Raw genomic sequence first — 21835 nt, forward strand, 5'->3', positions numbered from 1 at the left:
TCATCCTGAAACACGGTCTCACTAAGTCCCTACGGTGCCCAGTCTGGACTTGAATTCACAGTCCTTCCGCCTCAGGCCCTAAATGCTGAGGTCACAAGTCTGTGCGGTTTTGATTCTGGCTCCAAGGAGTAAGAGTGTGAAATTAACTTTCCACCTTGAACACGGACAAAATAGTGCAGAAAGAGTCTATATCACACGCTATGAAGAAAGGTAGCATCAGCAGACTTTGATCCCTGAGAAAAGAGGTGGCCTCTGCTACTGCTGTGCCTTTATCTTAACTAAAACAAGTTTAGTCATTAAACTGTAACACAGGAAGAATCTGACAACCATCCTGAATCAATGAGAGAGACAGAGAGAGAAGGAGGGAGGGAGGGAGAGAGAGACAGAGAGAGAGAGACTGAATTTCACATTGGACAGACTATGGGAGGGAACAGAGCTACACAGACAACTCTGAAAATCTGCATATTAATTATCTTGAATCTCAACAAAATACTGACCTATAAATTTATACAATAAGACCTTATGAAACTGGAAAAGAACAATTTTGCAGAAAGAACAAGTACTAAACACCGGGTGTGGTGGCACACACCTGTAATCTCAGCACTCAGGAGGCAGGAGGATCATTGCAAGTTCAAGACCATTTTGGGCTACAAAGTGAGCTCAAAGCCAGCCTGAACCTCATAGTGAGACCTTGTCTCAAAAAGACAAAAAAAAAAAAAAAAGAACAAGTACTAGATAGCTGAAAGATAAATATCTAGAAGTTTCAACAAAGCTAAAGAGATCTCTTTGAGAGCATTTAGTAGAGACCCCCAAAAGATACACTAGCAGGACTAAATTAATTCTAGAAAAAGACTATTTAAGATGCATTTCAAAAATGCTTTAAAACAATCTCAAAGAATCAACCAACTTGTCAATAATTTACCTATCTGTCAGGAAATATTGAACATTTATAAAGGAAGACAATAACATTTCACTCCAAACACTATACAATACAACATCCAGCATCCAATTAAAAATTACAAGGTATGTACACAAAGCAATTCAAGTATGGGACATATACAATCCATAAATGAAAGGTAATACAATCAAGGATGAAAATGAAATCTATACAATGTTATTAGGAGAAAAACATAAGATATAAGAAAGGCCTGAACGGAGCAACTAGAGACAAACCTAAAATAAAAAATCTCAATGAAAAATACACTGGGTAGCATGAACAGTCAACCAGACACTATAGAAGAAAAAATCAGTGAACTTGAAAGCATAGCAAGATTTTTGCAGAGAAAAGAGACAAGCACCTGAAGGAGAAAGATGGGAACGTGAACACAGCATTAGTGAACACTGACAAATACTGAGAATAACAATGTATGTATGATTGGATTATGCAAATAAGAGTGAAGAAGAAAGAAAAATTATTATTATTTTTTTTATTTTGAAAGTATACAACAGAACAAGTCAGAATAAAGCCAACTAAGATCGTACAGTGAAATTGGTACAGAACTTCACAGCAGGTTACCGGGATAACAGTAATAGGTATCACAGTATATTTTGTTATCTTTATAATAATAGTTGTTCTTTCAGTCAGGTATATCAAAATGATATGAAATATAGAACACTACAGAACTTATCAAAACAGAATATTGAATAGAGCAGTACCATTAATTAGAAAAGAGCAAAACAGTAATAAAAATATTTGCCTTCAAAGAAATGGTCGAAGGAAGTCCCCCTTATTTGCTATGGTCAACCTGCCAGGAGATGCTCAGATTTCTGGTTCCCATTTGCCAATGGGGGGGGAGGATAGGGGAAGGGGATATTTGACTCTAGGCCATGTAGCAGTATGTTCATTATTGCTAAGCAGGGAGGCAGGATGGTCATTTGTTTTCACAGCGTCCTCAGTTCCAACATGGCGTGGATCTCAGGAGACACTGCTGGTTCTCCCCCTGGAAGGGCTGCAGTCTCAAAGAAAAATTATTTAAAGAAAGCTTAGCCAAAAATTTTCCATGCAAACCAAAAATCAAGATTCTAAAATCAAGGAACAGAAATTTTACAAAGCACAAAGAAAACCACACTAAGGAACATGACAAACAAATTTCTGAAAACAAGCAATAAAGAGAAAGTCTTAAAAAGTAGCTTGACACTCAGGAGGCTGAGGCAGGAGAATCACAACTAGTTTGAGGTGAGACACTGTCTCAAACTACCTCCCCCCCAAAATCCTCTAAAACTAAGTTTACAAAAAACAAAAATAATAAAGACTAAAAAGTTCCCTCTCTCTCTCTCCACCGCCTCCCTCCCACTCCCACTGTCTATCTTTTATTTTCCGTTTCATTTACATACTGGGGTTCTCATATATGAGAAACCATGAGATACTTAAGCTTGTACAAGTGAGTGACCCTCCTTAAGCTTGGACAATGAAACCCTCCCACACTAAAATTGGCTTGGGGACTCAGAGAACACTAGGGAATCTCTGCAGTGTGGGCTCAAAGATTGAAGCAGACACTCAAAGACAAGCAGATAAGAAAAACTGGGAAACTTCTTCAAAGTCACCTTTTTCTAATCTAGTAGAACCTTCTCAAAGGCCAGATATATTCCACTCATTGTGAGAGGTGACCTCGCACCTTTATGGCAAACTCAATTTTGATTAAATTATCTCATGCTGATAACCAGAGTCCTAAATAACTCAAGTGCCAGCTTGGGTCCACGAACAGTGGGCTTCCATCGGGTGGGGCCCCAACAGAAGAAAATCAAAGGACCTTTGCCTGACTTTCAGTTTTAATATACTGAGAAATGAGTGGCGAGACCATTGATGGGTCAGGAAGTCTTACAAGTGGGCAAGATGAACCAGGGAAATTTGAATTGTTCTTATAGACATGACCTCATTTGTCCCCCTAGCCTTGAGAGGTCTGGAGAAATCTGCATGACAGAGAGATAAGCAGAAAAGAATTATGGAAACCTATGACAATAATACCAGGCAGACCAACATCCAGAAGAAAATAGATTTTTTTTAAATGCCAAAAAATTGTCACTTCAGGAAGAAACACTTCCAATTGAAAAATTGAATTTTCTGGCAGCATACTATGAAATGGCTAGCTAAGATGAGAGGTCAACCAGTCAGAAATGATTTTTCAGGAAGAGGCCTTGGGCCAAACAGAAAGTTCAGGAAGGTCTCTGACCCAGCTGCTAACAGGATGGGAGGAGAAGGAGGCAGCTGTGTTTCTTAACAGTTTGACAGAACAGCTCTGTGCAGGAGTGGAAAAAAGAGAAACACTAGAAAGCCAGCCTGGCCCAGTACAGCAGTCAGCAGCTCTATCCTAGCCAAGGACTGCGAGCTTCTGGCTGCCATGCAATGCACATATATTCTCACAGAGAAGAGGAACAGCCTGATTGGCTCGCGTGCCCCGATGCAAGACCACAGGTGCCCTGGTGGCAGCAAACGTCCTGTCACTGAGCTGTTACTTCTGAACACTAGTATCCTGGAGAGAGTGACACTTCCTTGTACTGTTGATGTCCCCAGGCTCATGAGGTGTAAGCAGAAGTGGCATGTGTCATTTCCACAGTTGCTTTTACATCCAATTCGTGGTCTGCCATTTCTCCTTTTTCTCACCCATGAGACTGGTACTGTTCTGGTTCAAGGCTGATCTATTAGCCTTTGTCCCAGGAGGAAAAGAGCAGGAGCAGAGCGGTGGTGACCCATGATGAGCAGGAGTGAAGTGAGGAGCAAGCCTTTGCACCTATTGCTCTGTGACTTGGAAGGTCATCCATTCCCACAGCACAGCCTAGCACCTCTCACCTCCTGGAAACTTTAAGATCCATAGCATTGACGCTGAGAATAGAGCATCCCTGAGCATGGGATGCGGGGCATGGTGGAGAAAGGACCTTGTGGGAGACGGGGGCAGCCATCAGAAGCCAGATACGAGTGAGATTTATTGGAGAGAATGTAGCCTAAGAACTCCGTGGAGTCGCGCTATTATTTCTGTTCCAACTGAGAAAGCAGTTGAGTTTGGTAAATGGAGCTTATGTTAATGAAACATAAGATTTGAGGGGATATGAAAACTTTGTCTTATTTTGTCTGTCAGCTAAGTTCTAAGTCAAGAGGAGATAAAGTAAGGGTTCATTTGACTTCATAGACAAAGAAGATCAAGTGGTAATAAGCACACCTACGTGTACACTCTGAAACTGGCGCTGGTTTTGGATATTGTCTTTCAGGTACCAGACTCAGGATACAGTGCTCTACTCCTGGCCACATTGCTTTGACTGTAGCCCTTCTCCACGTACTGTTCCTGTTCTAATATATATTTCAAAGTCAGTTCTGGCTCCCCAATTATTTCCCTATTTTTACAGCAGCCCTGGTTGGCTCTGTGCAGTTCCCTTTCTGGAGACAGGAATTTTGCTCCTAAATCTTTGCTTGGGGATATCAAAAGACAGTATTACCACAAATTTAGTTACAGATTTATTTAGTCGGCTTTTGTGATTCCTGGAGTAGTCTCCAGTCTACAAAATGGAATGAGAGCGCACTCCAGGCAGTAGCAGAACAGTGGTGCCTTGTCTATTTTCTGTTGCTGTGTAACAGAATATCTGAACCTGAGTGATTTTGACATAATGCTGGAAGCTGGCAGTTCAAGGACATGGTGCCAGCCACTAGCAAGGCCCATTGAATTGCGTCATTCCAGGTCAGAAGGCAGAAGGACAAGAGAGAATGAGTGAGAGAGCAAAGAGAGCCATGCTTGCTTTTTGTTTTTTGGGTTTGTTTTGTTTTTTTGAGACAGGGTCTCTCTATGCAGTTCAGGCTGGCCTTGGGCTCACTTTGTAGCTCAGGGTGGTCTAGAACTTACAACCATCCTCCTGCTTCAGCCTCCCAAGTTCTGGGATTACAGGCATGCACCACCATGCCCAGCTCCATGCTTGCTTTTATACTGATCAACTCTGGTGATAAGCAACCCATTCCCAAGATAGCAGTATTAATCCATTCACAAGGGAGAATCTTATGACTTCCTCTCCTCTTGAAGGTCCCACTTCTTAACATTACAGAAAACAAAACTGGGTTATAAGACTCTGACTCTTTAGCTATAACTTGCTCCAGTAGCAAAAAAAGACATTACTTGCACTTTACTTTCTTAGATGTCTTTTTTATTAGAGCATGTTTATACTATAGAACTGTAGTGATGTTTTGGGGAATTAGTCCATACATCTTGATTATTTTCAACTCCTTTACTCCTCATCCTTCTTTCCCCCCATTCCCATCCCCATGTCTTAAGAACCTATATTTAGTTTCCTATCATCTCTCCTTTAAATAATTAATTTATTTATACTGTAGGTTTCACATACATAGTTAACTTTCTGAGTTTGGTTTATTTCTCTTGGCATCATGGCCTCAAGTTCCACCCATTTTCCTGAAGATGAGATAACTTCATTCTACTCTATAACTGAAAATTATTCCACTGTGATGAATATCACAATTTCTCTTATCTATTCATCTGTTGACAGATTCTTAGGCTGTTTCCAAAGTTTAGCTATGATGACTTTCACTGCTATAAACACATGGGTATTCATGTATCACTTATGTTTTCAATTCTTTCTGGAATATATCCGTAAGATGTATAACTGGGTCATGGCATTTCTCTTTTTGGCTCTATAAGGAATGTCCACAAAGATTTCCATACTGATTTACTTGTTTACATTCCCAACAATGTAAGAGGGGTGAAATCTTTATTCCCCACATCTTTGTGCTCATCTTGCAAGTTCACATGTTTTCCTCACCTTGGACCTGTCTCACCTCATGATTTTGCTCTATAAAAGTTCCTAAAAAGTATGGAGTTCTTGGCAACCCTTAGAACCCCTTCTGTCTCTAACAGAAGATTTCTTTCTCTCAATAAATATATTCTGCTCTTAACCTCTGTTGTTCCTAAAATTCATTCTTCAATTTTAGAGAATATGAACTCCTACTGGGACATCTAGCAGACTGGGCATTTCATTCCTCAATATCACTATTGCACACTTTGCTGCAACAATTTGCCTTTGAGTATCTTTGGTCATGTTTTGCTTAAAACAGGTTACAGATTGTATATGTTTGGATTTTATGTTTCTTTACTCTACATAAGAAACAATAGCAGACTGGCTGACTGTGTCATTCTGAAGGTTTATTGTCTCCTGAGACCCCACTTTAATACTTTGAACAATATTCAAACAGTTTTGAATTTTGGTCGGATATATCACAAAGGACATTTTCTAAAATACTATCTTTTGGTTCAAAAGCATGAGTATCAACCATCACTAATTTTGATTTTCTAAACTTGGTGCTCTTTAGCTGTGTCACTAGATTTTGTGTCTTCACAATAATCCAATGGCTCCATTTTATTTCTTTGAAAGGACTTCTCAGCTTTATCAATATCCATGGTATTCAATTGCAAATTACATTCGGTCACTTCATACACTGAACTAGATAAATCTACAAGATTTATCTGTGCCATCGGCACTTACACAAGCAACATCACCAGAAATATCAGCAGACTTACGTTCCTCAAAAAATTGGTCATTTTTATGGGATAATTTTATCATCTCCTTTGATTCTTGCTCAGATTTTTCCTTTGCCATCTTTAGTTCAGTAGTTTCATCTATTTTACCTAAAAAGGAATTAGTTTGTTTTTCTTCTTATCTGAAAACTTAAAAATCAGCTACTAAGTCTTAATTTTACATTCCATCAGAGCTTCATTTTTCTTTTCTTCAATAGGAACACAAGTCTCTGAAAGAAGTGGGCAATTTAATTCAAGAGACGGCATACTGGCTTCTCTCTGATTATTACACTTAGGCTGGAATCCAACCCAGCATCAGCCTTCATTTTAAGGCAAGACAACACTGAAGAATGACTTGAAGTCACTGATACCTGTGGTTATCACTTCAATTTGTCTAGTAGGCCGGCTGCTCCTTCTGGCACTCAGGTTACAGTGATATGCAAACTTCTTTAACTTGACAGCTTTCTGGTAGTTTCACCCATGCCTTGGATGTGGATGCAGTTTTCCCAGATGTGTGTAGCTATTTAACAGTGCAGCGTTCGATGCTTAAACAAGGTGATTTTCTTGGTGATCTGAGTGTTTTTTTTTACTGTGTCCCTCAAATTTGTTAGGTAAACCAACTCTTTTTTTTTTTTTTTTTTTTTTTTTTGGTCTTTTTGAGACAGGGTCTCGCTATGCAGTTCAGGCTGGCCTTGAGCTCACTTTGTAGTCCAGGCTGGTCTGGAACACGCAACAATCTCTTTCCTCAACCTCCTGAGTGCTGGGATTACAGGCATGAGCCACCACGCCCGGCTCTAGGTAAACCAACTCTTAACGCATGGTATCGTTTCCCCTTTAACAACTCCTTCATCCACAACATCAAGACCTTGAGAATCAAGCGAGAGGAAGTCTGATGACTCACGCTACTTAGCGCACTGCACAAACATCCATCCAGGGGTCAGAAGGAACCTCAAGAAGTTACCTAACCCTCGTCTCCATCCAAGTAGAAGTTCACTTAAAGAGCGCTCCGCAACATTAGCCCGTTGAACAAGACATCTGGAGACTGGGATCACTGCTATCCAAAATAGACAAAAAGAACCTCCTTTGCAGACTCCAGCATGGGCTCTTATCGCTGAGCATGTTCTTCTGTGAGTGATTCAAGATGCTTTGACTTGCACTAAAACCCTCACAGACTTCATTCTCGAGGTCGGAGCCCAGAAACAGGGCGCCATCTAAGTGTTCAGTGGGAATTAAATGATTAAAGGTATCAACCATTTCCCCGAATGTCTCTCAGCCACCCTCGCATTGACTGATCGCAGAAGCAGCCGACAAAAGATAGAGGCCGCCAAAGCGGAGAGGGAGGGGCCGGCGGGACCGCCGCGAGCATACGCAGGACGCAGGCGCGTGACGCAAGACGTTGGCGACGCCGTCGTCTCCACAGCCTCGGCGCCTCTGGCGCGCAGGCCTGTCAGCTTCGCGGGTGTGGGCGCAGCCGCAGACTCAGCCCCGGAACCCCGCAGCCGGCGGTGCCGGCGGGGGGGGGGGGGGGGGGGGCGGGTCCGCTGTTTCACCTTCGGAGTCCGAGATCGTTTCCTCAATTTTATTTTTTTGATTGTTGCTAACTGATCGAAATGAAATCACCACAGTGTGGTATCCCCACACCCCTGTGCGAATGGTATCAAAAACAGTACAGATAATTGGTGCCGGCAGGAGGTAGAGAAAGCTTTACCCACCGTTGGTGGGAGTGCAAACTCCTGCAGCTGTGCGAAATTTCCTGAAAATAAAGTCAGAAGCACCGCGTGGGGATTCAGCAGTCTCACTGCAGGCTGTGTGTCCAGGGGAGGTAGCGCCAGATGCCTGCACGCCGAGTTCCTTGCAGCCCTATAATGGGAGCAAGTGTCCAGCAGTGACGAGCTGAGGAGGGTCTGATGGACCTGTCTACACGGCGGGCGAGCCTTCTGCCCTGAAGGACAAAGGCATTCTGCCAGGAGCGACAAGATGGCTAGAACGTGAAGTTTTTATGGCGAGTGCAATAAGCCAGGCTCAGAGAGACAAATGTGCAATCTAAAAAAGTTGAGCTCCAAGAAGTCGAGAGTGTGATGGTGGCTACGGTGAGCCCGGGGCCTGGGGGAGTGAGTTAGAGAACAGTAGGAAGGATTGACGATGAGTACTAATTTACTGCTAGGAGCAGAAAGTTCTGGTGTGCTGTTGCACATTAAGACTGTAGATAATGTATATTTCACAAAGTTAAAGCAAAGGATTTTGGACATTTTCTCCGTAATGAAGTGTTTACTGAAGAGTTTGATATATTCAACCTGATTTAAGCATCACACAATGTATCATGCATTGACATATGGTACCCCATTAATATATATTATTTTTATGGATGTATATTCAACCTGATTTAAGCATCACACAATGTATCATGCATTGACATATGGTACCCCATTAATATATGTTATTTTTATGGATGTATGTGTCCATTAAAAATAAAGTCTAAAAATTGATTTTTGTATATTGACCATGCGTCTTATGGCCTTTTAAACTTACATCGTAAATTGTAGTAGGTTTGTTTTATTTTTTAACTTGCAAGTAAAACTTACTTCTTCCTTTCCAATCTATTTGTCTTTATTAATATTTTTCTGTTATTGGCTAGACTCCTCCAATACAATGTTGAATGTAAATGATCAGAATGACATCTTTGTTTTGCTCATAATAGAGGGAAAGCATTCAGTCTTCCATATTCTGTGTAGTATTAATTACTATTTTTTCAGAGATGCTCCTTAGTAGATCAAGGAAGTTTGTTGAGAGTTTGCTTTTCCTGCATCAAGGTTGTTGGGCGCAGGTGCTCAACATACCATACCCCACCCGGGACTAAGGACCACGCCAGCTTCCGCAATGCGCTACGTCCCTCTCCAAATTAGTCACCCTGTACTCACTTCATATTCACCACAGCTGAGTATATTAGCCAGAGCCCGTGTCTCATTCCAGCCCTTCCTTCTCGTGGCAGCCCTCGTGGCAGCCTGATTGGCTACAGTCAGATATATAAGCCAGAACCCACAACAATAAAGTTGGCAGTTCCTGTTACCCACCTGAAGTGTTTACTGTCTCATTGGGGAGCTGCACCGGTCAAAGGTGATAATACGATTTTTATCTGCCATCCCATTAATATAGTACATTACATTAACTGATTTTCAGATGCTAAAAAACCTTTCCTTTCTGGGATGAACTCCACTTGGTTACAAATTACAATCACATTTTTGGTGCCTGGGCACATTTCTAATGTTGTCTTTTTCCATCTATATGCATGAGGCATATTGGCCCATAATTTTGTTTTCTTACTCTGTTTTCAAGAATATCTCCCTTTTTGAATTGGAAACAGTATTGTGCTGTGCACCCTGAGGTCAGGAATACAGCAGTGTATAATGTAGATATGGTTCCTACCCGCAAGGATTTTATAGTCTTGTTGGAGAAGTGATAAATAATAATAGAAAAATAACTATATATTTTTACATATACAATGACAGTAGTGACAAACATATGAAGAACTAAATATTCATATGTGGCTTAAAAAGCAGTGCAATCACATTAGCGAGAAGAGACTATATTTAAAGGAATAGCGAGGAACGCTCCTCCAAAACCATTCTGGCACAAACCCAGAGAATGAAGCAGCAGTACAAAGGAGAAGGACAGAGGAATGATACTGAGGGCAAGGGCAGCAGGCAGGAAATGCTCTGAAATGGAGGAACTAGAAATGTGCTTGGGATGCTTAAGTAACCGTCAGAGGGAGCACACAGGAAATGAGTTCACTAAGGACACGTTAGGCCACTTCCATAACACTGTTCTGACTACTAACACTGTTATGGGAAGCTATCAGTGGGTTCTGTAAAGGAGTGTGGTCAGCAGAGTAGGCTTAATCATTTTCATTTTACAGATTATGTTATCAGAGCTCAGAGACGTTGATTCATTCAAGATACACAGTGGTGGGCTGGGGGTTTAGCTCAGCGGCATAAGCACCTGCCTTGCAAGCAGGCGGTCGTGAGTTCGATCCCCGGTACCGATAAAAATGAAAAAGACAAAAAAAAAAAAAAAAAAAAAAAAAAAAAAGATACACAGTGGCAAGAAAGCATAGATAGTTCAACTTTTAATGCAATATTCTTTGAACTTGATGTTTTTGTTGTTCATCTTTTTGGATGAACATTAGCAGATGCTGGAAAGTCAAGCTCAAAATTTTCACATTTGCTGCTTGAATCATTAGCATAACAAACGGGAGGCTGGAATCTGTTTATAAGGAGGATTTGCATCCTCTTGAGGATTTCATCTATTCATTCTGCCACAACAGCAGACAACTAAGTAATTTTCAGCAAAACACACAGATGATTGAAAGAAGTAACCTTTATAAAAAATTAACACTAAAATGTTATTTTCCCTTTAATGGAAAAATCGACTTTTATATAACCATTTAAAATTTTATTCTCTACAAAGACAACCTAATATCAACATATGAAAACAAGTTTTGGAGCATTGCAGGTATAATCAGTTAGGTTGTACACTCTTATGGGAATGGATGGGAGGTAAATGGGAATAAGATTTTGGAAGATGCGTTTAAAAATAAATCTCAGGACACAAGGAGAAAAAATTAGATTTTATACTGAGGAAATTTGTCATCCCAGCACTTGGGAGACTGAGGCAGAAGCGTTGCCAAGAGATGAAATCCTGTGTGAGCTACATGGTGAGACCCTCTCTTGGAACAACAAAACCAAAAACCAAGAAAGTGTAATGACTTTCTCCCAAGGTAAACCATGAAAAGCCACTGGACCAAAGGTCAGAAAGTTGAGATTCACAGGATACATTCATCAACTTAATGTGTCACCGTGGGCAAGTTTTCTGGCTTCTGTTTCTCATTTGCAAAGTGGGAGTTTTTAAATACTCAGTCTCTACATTTTCTCGTAGGTCCAACAGCTCTAGAGCACTTGAGTTCATTTTCCTGGTGTATATATTCAATATGTAGTCAAGTCCGATTCATCGAACAGTGGAAGGGACTCAGCTATCATCTGAGTATGTCATCTGAGTATAGCTACCCTGAGTAAATGGCAGCCAAAATAATTTCTTAAATGTATCAAGTTGCCACTAACGTGTGCTCCAGTTCTGACATTCTTGTACTTTGTCTAAATATTAAGCTTCTGTTAAATGCAACTTCAAACCTTCAATACGACTTTTTCTCTTTTGCAGTCTCATCTCACTCTGTAACTCTCTCCATTTGTGGAGCACTGAGCCTGTGGAAACATTTGTGGGAATTACAAAGAAGTGGTGACTCAGTTTCTTTTATTTCCAATTCTTCAAGATAACTAACATTTATTGTAGCTCCTTCTAACACACACACACACACACACACACACACACACACACACACACACGCGCGCGCGCGCTCATACCTATTAACATCCAGATCTCTTCACATTTGCACCTTCAGTAAAACTTAGTCTACCCAATGGTTATCACTAAGTATAATGTTTGACAGCGTACAGAGCCAAAAGTCATGAATGATTAATGCCCCAGCAGGGAGGGGATATTTGACTGAAAGATAAAATGCTCTAATTCACAGGCTTAAAGGTATTGGGTTTGGCACTGAGCAAAATTAAGTGCCATTAGAAAAAGTCAGTGTTTTTTGGAGTGAAACCTAATTTTTAATTTTGATTTCTGTGTCCCCATAGAGCTTCTTGGAGGCTGAGGATGATGGTATGTTAACAAAACTTAAGACCGACCTGCTCGAATGTGATTTTAAAAGTTTTCAAGCATCTTATATACCTAAGCCAAATAAGAGAAGCCTGCTGTCATTTGCTGGAGGCTCTTATGTAAATAGTTCATTGTGAATTTTATTCTTTGACATTCTAAGGGTCTGCCTTGAGTGTAAAGCATTACATTCCCATTCATCTGTCAAAACCTGGAGAGCAGTGCTATTCAAGAGGCTGTGCACAGGAACACTTGCAAATAAATGTAGTGAAATAAGACAAGTGAAAATGGCTCAGTCCTGAATATCCTGAGCACTCCGGGAAGCATTTTAGAATCGATTGCTTTTTGAATTTTCTGTGCATCATATTCATGACTAAAAAAGTACTGATTTTTGTTGATGAAGAGCTTAGGAAATTTAGGAATTAAAGCTTCATTTCCAAATGTTTTGGTTGTTTCTAATTGCCTTTGGGTTTTTTTTATTTTTTTAAATGTATCTCAGTGCAATACCACAGAAAGCTTTAGTAGCATTAGCTCTGGAAAACAATTCTACTTCTCAGTCACACAATAAGTGAATTTGCTGACATCCAGGCGCCCTGGGAACCTGACCTGGAAGTGTCTTTTCTAATGCTCTACGGGGAGATTCATTTGTCTTCCACTGCTCAAATCGCTTCTCATCTTGGTAAAAATTTTCAGACTGCCCTCACAGCCATAAATTTCCAGCCTAGTGTAGAAATCTCTTGGCCCACCACAACTGAACTTTCCAAGCAGTGGAACAGACCTTTGGTTCCACTCATTTCCTGAAACTAAAGAGACTCAGTAGCTGCATGTTGTCTGCTTTCTGGTTTTTCCCACCTCTAGCTAACAGTAATAATGCTATAATGGAAATGTAGCCCATAAAAAAATCATGCACCACCTTAATTCTTGCATTAAAAGTACAGTCTTCAGAATTAGACCTGAATTCCAATCCAAACTCCAGACTTTAGTTGAGGAACCTGGGGAAAGTTCTATTCTCTCTGAGCCTTGTTTTCTTCATCTATGTAGTGTAATAGAGGAAACTATCTTTAGCTCAAAGGATTGTAACAAGGATCAAACAAGATAATACATTAAAAAATATAGCTTAGGTTTTGGCACACAGTAAACACTTATTAAATGTAGTTATGAATGTTTTGACGTTGTTGTTTCTATGCTTCGTCTGCAAATTGTTCCACACTCCAATAATTGAAGTTTTTGATCCTTATTGATGGAAAGATTGAAATCTTGTCACCTCATCCACTTAACTTATAGCTAAAGAAACTCATGCATCTGTAAAATAGTTTAGAGGCCACTCTAAACTAGTTTAGATGCCACGGTCACATAGATGAGTGACCTAGAATGGTAAACTCAAGATCTCTTGATTTCCATACCCAAGTTCACTCTGCTTTTGGTGTTCAACTATCAGACTAGCCTTAGGCAAATTAATATGGTCATTTGACAAAATCTGAAAATATAAACAATTAGAAGACAAAAATTAACTGGAAAAGCTTTTTCAAAATAGTGCAAAAAAAGGAACAAAATCATGTGAATACACATATAAAGAAATACATAGAATAATTGTGTTCTAAATAATAACATCTTAATTTTTCAAAAATAATTTTCCAGAAATGATTTGGAGTGCAAATCTGATACATACTTTTCATGCATATATGTACATTTAGAGAGATTGAACATTTTTTATCTAAAACACATAGGTCTAGAAGTGTTTTAGAATTCAGATGCTATGGATCTCAGAATATTTGCAAATACAGAATGAGGTATCTCACAGATAGGACTCAAATATAAACAATTAGTTCGTTTATGTTTCAGACATTTCTGATGAAAATAGGCTAGAAGTAATTTTATAAAATATGTTAAGTAATTTTGTGTGTGAAGCCGTATTTCACATCGTGTGAACTTTTCCACTTGTGTGTCATATCTTATGATGTCATATCATATGTGATGTCTCAGAAGTTTAAGATTTTTAAGTTTTCTTTTTTCTTTTTTCCTCTTGATGTTCCAGATAAACAAGCATGAAGACTTTGGAGATACAGAAGCCTGGTGCGGTTTCTCCTTGGGCAGAAGGGAGTTGGCCAAGAAATAGCAAACGGTGCCTCGTTGTTGGTTCCTGCTGCCCAAAGGACTTCCACTGAAGCTCACCGCTGACGGGGAAATCAAGTCAGTAATTCTTTCTGAGGCTGAATCTTGAGTATCTTGTAGACAGCTAGCACATTAAACTGGGAGAGAAGAGCAGCCATGATGCCGTCCTTCCCTCTTTGTGGTAGATTGGCCTTGATTCAGTGCTGTTCTGTTTGACCTCAACCCCTGGTTCAGTGCCACCAACTACCCTGCCCTGGAAGGCATGGTCTTGGGCTCCAGGGAAACTCACTGGACAGGTGCCAGTTGTAACAGCACTGCCATGGTTACCCGAATCACATTAAGTATGATTTCTCTTATCACTGTTTACACAGCAACATGTACTCGCCTTAAGTAACACAAATCGGAGACACGTAGGAGGCAAAGCCCAGCCCAACCTGGTGAAGGACTTCATGTTACAGCTACTGCTTAGCAGGCACCAGGCTCCACGTGCAGCTTTACAAAAACAAATACAAGAAGAGAAAATACTCAAGCGTTCCTTATCCATAGTGCTTGATTTCTTGCTTTTTAAAAAAAAAACTTGGAACACTTTTATAGTCTTCTTAGAAACTGTATATGGAATTGTCTGTCATTTCTACCTGATAATCCTACTACCAAGCTGATAAAAAGCGTTTTAGTGCTTGGAATTGAACATCAGGTCTTGTGCCTGCTAGATGAATGTTCTACCACCAACTGCACCTCTGGTCATCTATTGAATTTTAATTTTTCAAAGTTTTTATTTGCACATTTTGCAGCATACGATGGTCACGTTCCTCATGGGGAGCTGGCACGTGTATATAACCATCTTAATTCTTTCTGTTTTCCTTTCCTGTCCTTCTTTCTCCCAACGTGGTTGGTTATATACAATATCTTGTTTATTTTCACTTCCTTTACTTTTCAGATTAATGGTCTTTTTATATTTTATTAAAATTTGTTAATTGTATCATCATGTCTTTTGCCCAGTTTTGTATTCTGTCTTACATAATAGTTTTAGGACCCTTTAATATATATTGTGTATTACACTCAGTTTTATATATATTATATAGACTTTCACAAAACCTTTTTGGGGATTGTGTGTGTGATCTATATTAGTTTTGAGTCATCATAACAAAATACCTATGACAGTTTATCTATGAAGAAAGAGGTTTATGTAGCTCACAGTTTTGGAGGCTGAAAGTCCATGGCTGGCAAACCCATAGGTTTGGGCTCTGCCGAAGGCCTGATGGTAGCTTGCTTCATGGCAGAAACATATGCAAGACAGGAAGACTTTCTGTCTGGACAGAAAGCCAGAGAGTAGAGGCCCCACACCCCTTGGGGTGGGGAGCATGCACAAATGACCTGTGAGCTCAGCCTCTTAACAGTAAGTACTACCACTTCTGAACGTTGCTGCTCTGGGGACCAACTTTCCAGCACATGAAGTTTTGGAGGGAAAATTCAAGTCATATCCATAGCAAGATCTTTTAATTTGCTTGAAATGTGATCTGTCGGCCTTTTACTAGTATCTCCTAGAATTTGTATATATTTATTTTAGGAGACCCTTCATCTTGCTCTATAATTATAAAAACTGACATGCTATATTTTACTCTAGCTCCTTTCTGACTTGGGTTTTTAAAAATTTAATGTTCACAATTTAAGTCAATTGAATTTTGTACACATGATGTGATGTAGGGATCTAAATGCATGTTTTTCAGGAACAACAACAATTTTTATAATTTTTGGGCAGTCTACAATTTTCATATTGAGATGTTACCTTTCCTAAGTATCTCTCTGTACATAACTTTGTTCCTTTTTAGTTTCTTTTGTTCATTTTTTCTAAACCAATATAATATTGTTCAAATCAGTATAAATAGTATATTTACATAACTGGAAAATCAGGTCCTTTGTTGCTGTTGCCCCCCTCCCCCCCCCCCCAGGGATCAAACTCACAACTGCCTGCTTGAAGGCAGGTGCTTATGCTGCTGAGCTAAATCCCCAGCCCTGCTGTTGTTTCTTTTTTTTTGTAGTTTTATTACTTGTCCTAAGGCATTCCTCTTTCATATGAACTCTGTTTTTTTGTTTTTTGCACTGGGAATCAAACTCACAACCTTGTGCTTTCCAGGCAGGCTCTTGTCGCTGAATTATATCCCCTGCCCTGATATGAACTCTAAAATCAGTTTTCATGGTCTGTGAATCTCATGGTATGGTTTTAATAAGACAGCAATGAATGCATGAATTAATTTGGAAAGTTGGCATCTTTAGAACACTGTCCTTCTTTCAGCCACATGGATAGCTTTCTATCTGTCCAGATCTCCTTTTATATCTTCAATAAAACCTTAGAATTCTGTTCACATGGACCAGTTATTGTTGATTTACTTCTTGGAAATTTTTAAAAAATCTATGTTGCCACTGAGAATAAGACTTTTAGGTTTTATTCTCACTACAGAGGAAAGCGTAAGGGAAGGAAAAGAAAGCAAGAGTTGAAAGAATACAAGAGAGAAGAACAAAAGAAAAATCAAGTGAGGAAATGAAATGGATGCAAAGAGGAGGGAAGACAATTTGATTTTATCAACACCTATCCTGTGCTCTCTTAGACACATGCATATACCATGGAGGTACCATGGCATACCTACCTCCAGCCAGGTGGATCATTCGAGAAAACTGAAGTTGGGAGGTCAGCAAGGAAGTGTGCAATAGGAACTGGAGAGAGAGCCCGTTTGGAATGAGACTTGGGAACAAATCCCAAATTTCATTCTCCCCAGCTTTATGGTCTTGCTCCAGTTACCTAGTTACATCTCTCATTTGTAAAACATGGATAACAACTGCTTGGGGGATTTTGAGAGTCAAATGAAATAAGATGTCTACAGTATCATTGGAGCTCTCTGGCAATGCTGGTTCCCACCCACCAATCTTTCTCTCCCATCCCAGGACTGTCTGGCCCTCTGCACCTGGCTGCCTCGAGAATCCCAGAGTCTGCTCAGGACAACACAGAGCCTTAATATTGGTATGTTATGAGATGTTTATTCCACTAGAGCCCAACACACAGGATCACATACCGAAATTCTTTAATTCTTCCATGGCAGGAATTACAGTTATTGAAAGTCTGAAAAAGAGTCACAGAAGCTTGAAAAAAAAACACGCATTACAAAAGGAGCCATTGTTGAAATGTGAATCTTTGTGTAAGCCAAAATCGCCAGTGAGAAGCATTCTCTATTTCAATCAAACAATCGGTCCTTGTGCAGGAGACAATGCTGGCTACTCAGGCCGGGAAGCTTGGTCCCCATGGCAATGGCAATGGCAATGGCAATGCTTTCTCCTGCTGTACTCTGCTGCCCCACACAGCAGCAGTGTCTGGAGGAGCCAGGGCCCCACCTCGCCCAGGACCTTGGCCCCTGAACAGCTGCCATGAGCCAGGGAAACAGACCTGGCCCAGACGCCAGCTCTTCCTTCAGTCACCATGAGCCTGGACTCTCCCCGGAAGTCGTGCTGATGAGATATAAGAATGAAGGAGGAGAAAGATAAAAATAAGACATGGCTGAAATTCTTCAGATGAGTCCTCTCCTCTTAGGGAGTGTGGAAATGGGTGTTCCTAACACCTCTTGCTCATGAGGAAAATTCGTGAATCAGACTGTGTTTAAATCTTCCCCCTCAGCAGCTGGCGGCTCTTAAGGAAATTTGTTTACCTCTCCGAGTTTCATTTCCTTCATCTGAAAAATGGGATTAATAACACATCTCAGAGAACTGCTGGAAGAATTAAGTCACTTGGATATAAAAATGTGCTCAATAAAAACAAGCATTATTCTTTTATCACGTAAAGAATTGCCTTCAGAGCCTATGAGTATCTTCAGAGATTCTGAGTTTCATTTTTCAAGAGAAAATTTGATTTCTGCAACAGCTGATGTGATGTGATTGTGGAGCTAGAGAATAATGTGTGTAATAAATGCTTTATCTTACTTCTTGGAAAGGAATGATCTGTCTTAAGCACTAAGGCTTGATTCTACAAATAACTTGTAAACTGACCTTGACTCATTGGATCTATTTCCAAACCATATCCAGAATCCAATCACTTCTCACTCTCCCTTGCTGACCCCTGTTCCAATCAAAGCCATCACTTTCTTTTTCCTGGATTGTTGTAAATGACTCTGGCTTTCCTGGTCTCACTATGCCCTACAAATATTTTGAGCAATGGCTGCGTCATTGGAATAAATGCATCATCTCCCCCAGAGGCATACCTTGGCCATCACTTACTGGACATTCATTTATTCAACCAGTGTTTATAGGGCCCTTATCAGAGCCACCATTGTTTAGGGTCCAGCAAAGTAGAAGTAAATACAATAGGCACAAATGTATGCCTTGCCATGCCTATAATCATGAGCAACAGAGTGACTGATAAGTACATATGCACACAGCACAGGCTACTCCAGAGAGTGATGGGGACAGGGAGAAACATGAGTGTGGAGAACAATGCACAGGGACTCAGGGTGGAAAGTGGGGGCTGTTATTTTAAATACAGTGTCTGGGAAAAACCCAGTGTCTTGGTTACATTTCTTGTTACTGAGACACCCAAAGTGGAGGATTTATTTAGCTTACAGTTTGTAGAGGTTTCCATCCATAATCAGCTGGCTTCAAGTTGGGGTGGTGTAGTAGAGAGGCATCGAAGAGGAAAGATAGTTCACGGTGGCCAAAAGATAGCAAAGCAAACAAGGGAGGGCCTTCATAGCATCTTTCTGCCCCTTTTATTTTATCTAGGCCACCTAGGACAGGTAGCACTCTCACACTTAATTCTAATGCCCTTGATCCTAACATTGCATCATGAATTAATTCCATTATCCCTCTAGATCCAGCCATCTCTGAAAAAGTCCCACCTATCACCGCACAAGGCTTTGGGGGGACATCTGTATATAGGCTGTAACAGCCTCATGTAGACACAGGTGGGGTTCTGGGAGGGTGCTAGATCATGAGTGTGGTACTGGATTAGTCCACCAATGAGTCTGGGTGGATATTCAGGGTGGATATGTATTCCTTCTACTCTCTCGTCCCTACACTCTTTTTCCCTGAAGCCCTGGCATGAGCTATTTCTCCTCTGCCATGCCCCACTGCCATGCTGCCCTTCCTTGGAGCTATCCCCCTGTGGACTGAAACCTCTACCAGCCTTTCCTCCTTGAGCTTGTGGGTATCAGATCGTCCCAGCAATGAGAAAGTAACCAAGACAAGCCTCTTCTAACAAGCTGGTATTGACTAGAGAGCAGGGGAGAAGGGGACAGATCTACACTTACTGGAAAGAGCGAGAGGCCAAGGTTTTGCAGGCACAGCTGATACAAAGGCCCTGAGGAAAAGCAGAGGGAAAGGAACATAGCCAGTGAAGGTTGAACTGAGAGGAAGGAGGTTACAGATGTGGCAGAAGGAGAGAGAAGACACCTGATGTCATACTATGCAGTCACAAAGCCACTGGAGGAAGATTTTGAGGGTAGAAAAAGCCACATTACCTAATTTACCTTTTCATTTCAGTGGTTCTAAATATTGAACCCAAAGCCTTTGCTTTTTTTGAATCCAAGGTCTCTGCACTGAGCCACATTCTCAACCCACTTTTGGGAGCAGGGGGAAGTAGTTTTTTTTTTTTTTTTTCCTTTTTTCCCATACCAGGGATGGAAATCATGACCGCCTGCTTGCAAGGCAGGTACTTATGCCGCTGATCTAAATCTCCAACCCAGAAGTAGTTTTTTTATTTTGAGATAGGACCTTGCTAACTCCCAAAATTGCACAAGCCAGGCTTGAATGCATGATCCTCCTGGCTCAGCCTCTGAGAGTCCTGTAATTACTTATGAGTGTGTACCATCATGCCTGGCCAATTTACTTTATTTAGAATCATTCTGGCTACTCCAAGAAGCAGTGATCTTAAACCTTGATCATTGGCATCACCTGGGAGGGTTTATTACAACACACATCATCCAAACTCTACCCCTGAGCTCCTGACTGAGTTTTATTTTTCATATCCAGCTGTAAACTCATCAGTGAACTAACTCAGTACTTCAACCCATGATCTGGTGACCTCTAAAACCCGACCTGTGCATCCATGAGGCTCTGGGGAGACATCCAAATATAAGTCATACCAGGGCTTCTCCAGCCACTGTATTTAAGATGACAGCCCCCGCTTTCCACCCTGAGTCCCTGTGCTCTGTCCTCTGCACCCACCATTCTCCATGTCACTGTAACCCTCTGACCAGGTCAATGGCACAGGAGAAGGTTCTGTTTCCAGTGCCTTCCATGGTGACACTGGTGCTGCCAGTCCTGGCTACTGGTAAGAACCACTGCAGTGGAGAGTTGTTTTCCGGAGGGACATTCATAGAAGCAGGGAAACCAGTCAGTGGTAATCTAGGAAACTACTATGGTGGCTTTGGTTGTGAAAGGTGGCAGCAAGAGGTGGTGAGACTCAGATGATTGAATTCTGGATACAATTTGAACCTATGTCCAATGAGACTTGCTGAGTGATCAGATGTGACGCCTTGTGAAAGTAAAAGATGAATCAAGGGCTTTAGGCAGGATGGAGCTGCTGTTTACCAAGAGGGAGAGAGAAGACTTGGTTGGTTTCTTTTTTTTGTACTGGGGATCAAACTCACAACCGTGGCCTTGCAAGGCAGGTGCTTATGCCACTGAGCTGAATCCCTGGCAGAGGTGAGGTTTAGTTTGGAGAATGTTAAATTTGTTGAGGCTACTAACAAAATCTAAGTGGATGTGTCCTGTACAATTTTGATTTAGAGAGCCTTCAATTCAGGGGCGAGTTTAGTCTTGAAGGGAAAGGGGGGGGGTATAGCACCCATTTGGTACAGTAGAGTCATTTGGTATTCATGCCTGGAGAGAAGGAGGGCGGAGGAAAGGATACTGCACTCTGTGGCAGTCCAGCGGGTGGAAGTAAGGGCAGTGAAGGACACCAGTCATGAAACTAAGAAGTGACTAACAAGCCCGTGGCATGTGAGGGAAACTTGGAGATCGTGGTGCCCTGCACTACCTAACTCAGGTTCACACGATACACAGGCACCTTGCCAAGGCGGTCACTGTCAAGTATCCATGTGGGCTACCACACCATGTGCCAGACTTTCCCTCCTTGTGGATAAATCATTCCAACAGGAAAACACAGTCACCAGGATTGGGATTTTTTCCTTTTATACTTTTAGGTTGACTTTATTTTTGCAACCAAAAAAGACAGCATTGGCAAGTTAATCACTGATACAGACTATAAACATCCTTTCTTTCACCCTCAAGCATTCTGTCCAGCTGACACTTTTCCCTGAGGCAAACTGTCCAATTTTGAAAGATTGAGCTGTAAATCTAAGTGGTGGTATGTGCAGTCAGACTCTGGGAAGTGGCCTGGGCACAGGTGATAAATGTTCAGGAGGCACAGCCTCCCCTGTCCTCTCCTTTCCCTTTCCGGCGGTGGTGTTTGGAATCCTCTCGGCTTCTCCACAGTAAAAAGAAACCTGTGGTAATAAAATGCT

The 21835-nt window shown here is 41.1% G+C and overlaps 1 long non-coding RNA gene and 1 pseudogene across 1 annotated transcript; one reads left to right on the plus strand and one right to left on the minus strand.

The window, feature by feature from the left end:
• Positions 1–4651: 4651 nt before the first annotated feature.
• LOC106028146 (PHD finger protein 3-like) lies at positions 4652–7760 on the minus strand (annotated as a pseudogene).
• A 291-nt stretch (positions 7761–8051) lies between these two features.
• Positions 8052–18571, plus strand: LOC134476200 (uncharacterized). Its single transcript, XR_010047758.1, has 4 exons — positions 8052–9620; positions 14254–14408; positions 17271–17346; positions 17426–18571. It is a non-coding gene; the product is annotated as an uncharacterized LOC134476200 (long non-coding RNA).
• The last annotated feature ends 3264 nt before the right edge of the window (positions 18572–21835 follow it).

Source organism: Cavia porcellus, unplaced genomic scaffold, assembly GCF_034190915.1.
Source record: "Cavia porcellus strain 051 isolate PalLab524CR breed Dunkin Hartley unplaced genomic scaffold, mCavPor4.1 scaffold_1, whole genome shotgun sequence".
Classification (NCBI taxonomy): Eukaryota; Metazoa; Chordata; class Mammalia; order Rodentia; family Caviidae; genus Cavia; species Cavia porcellus.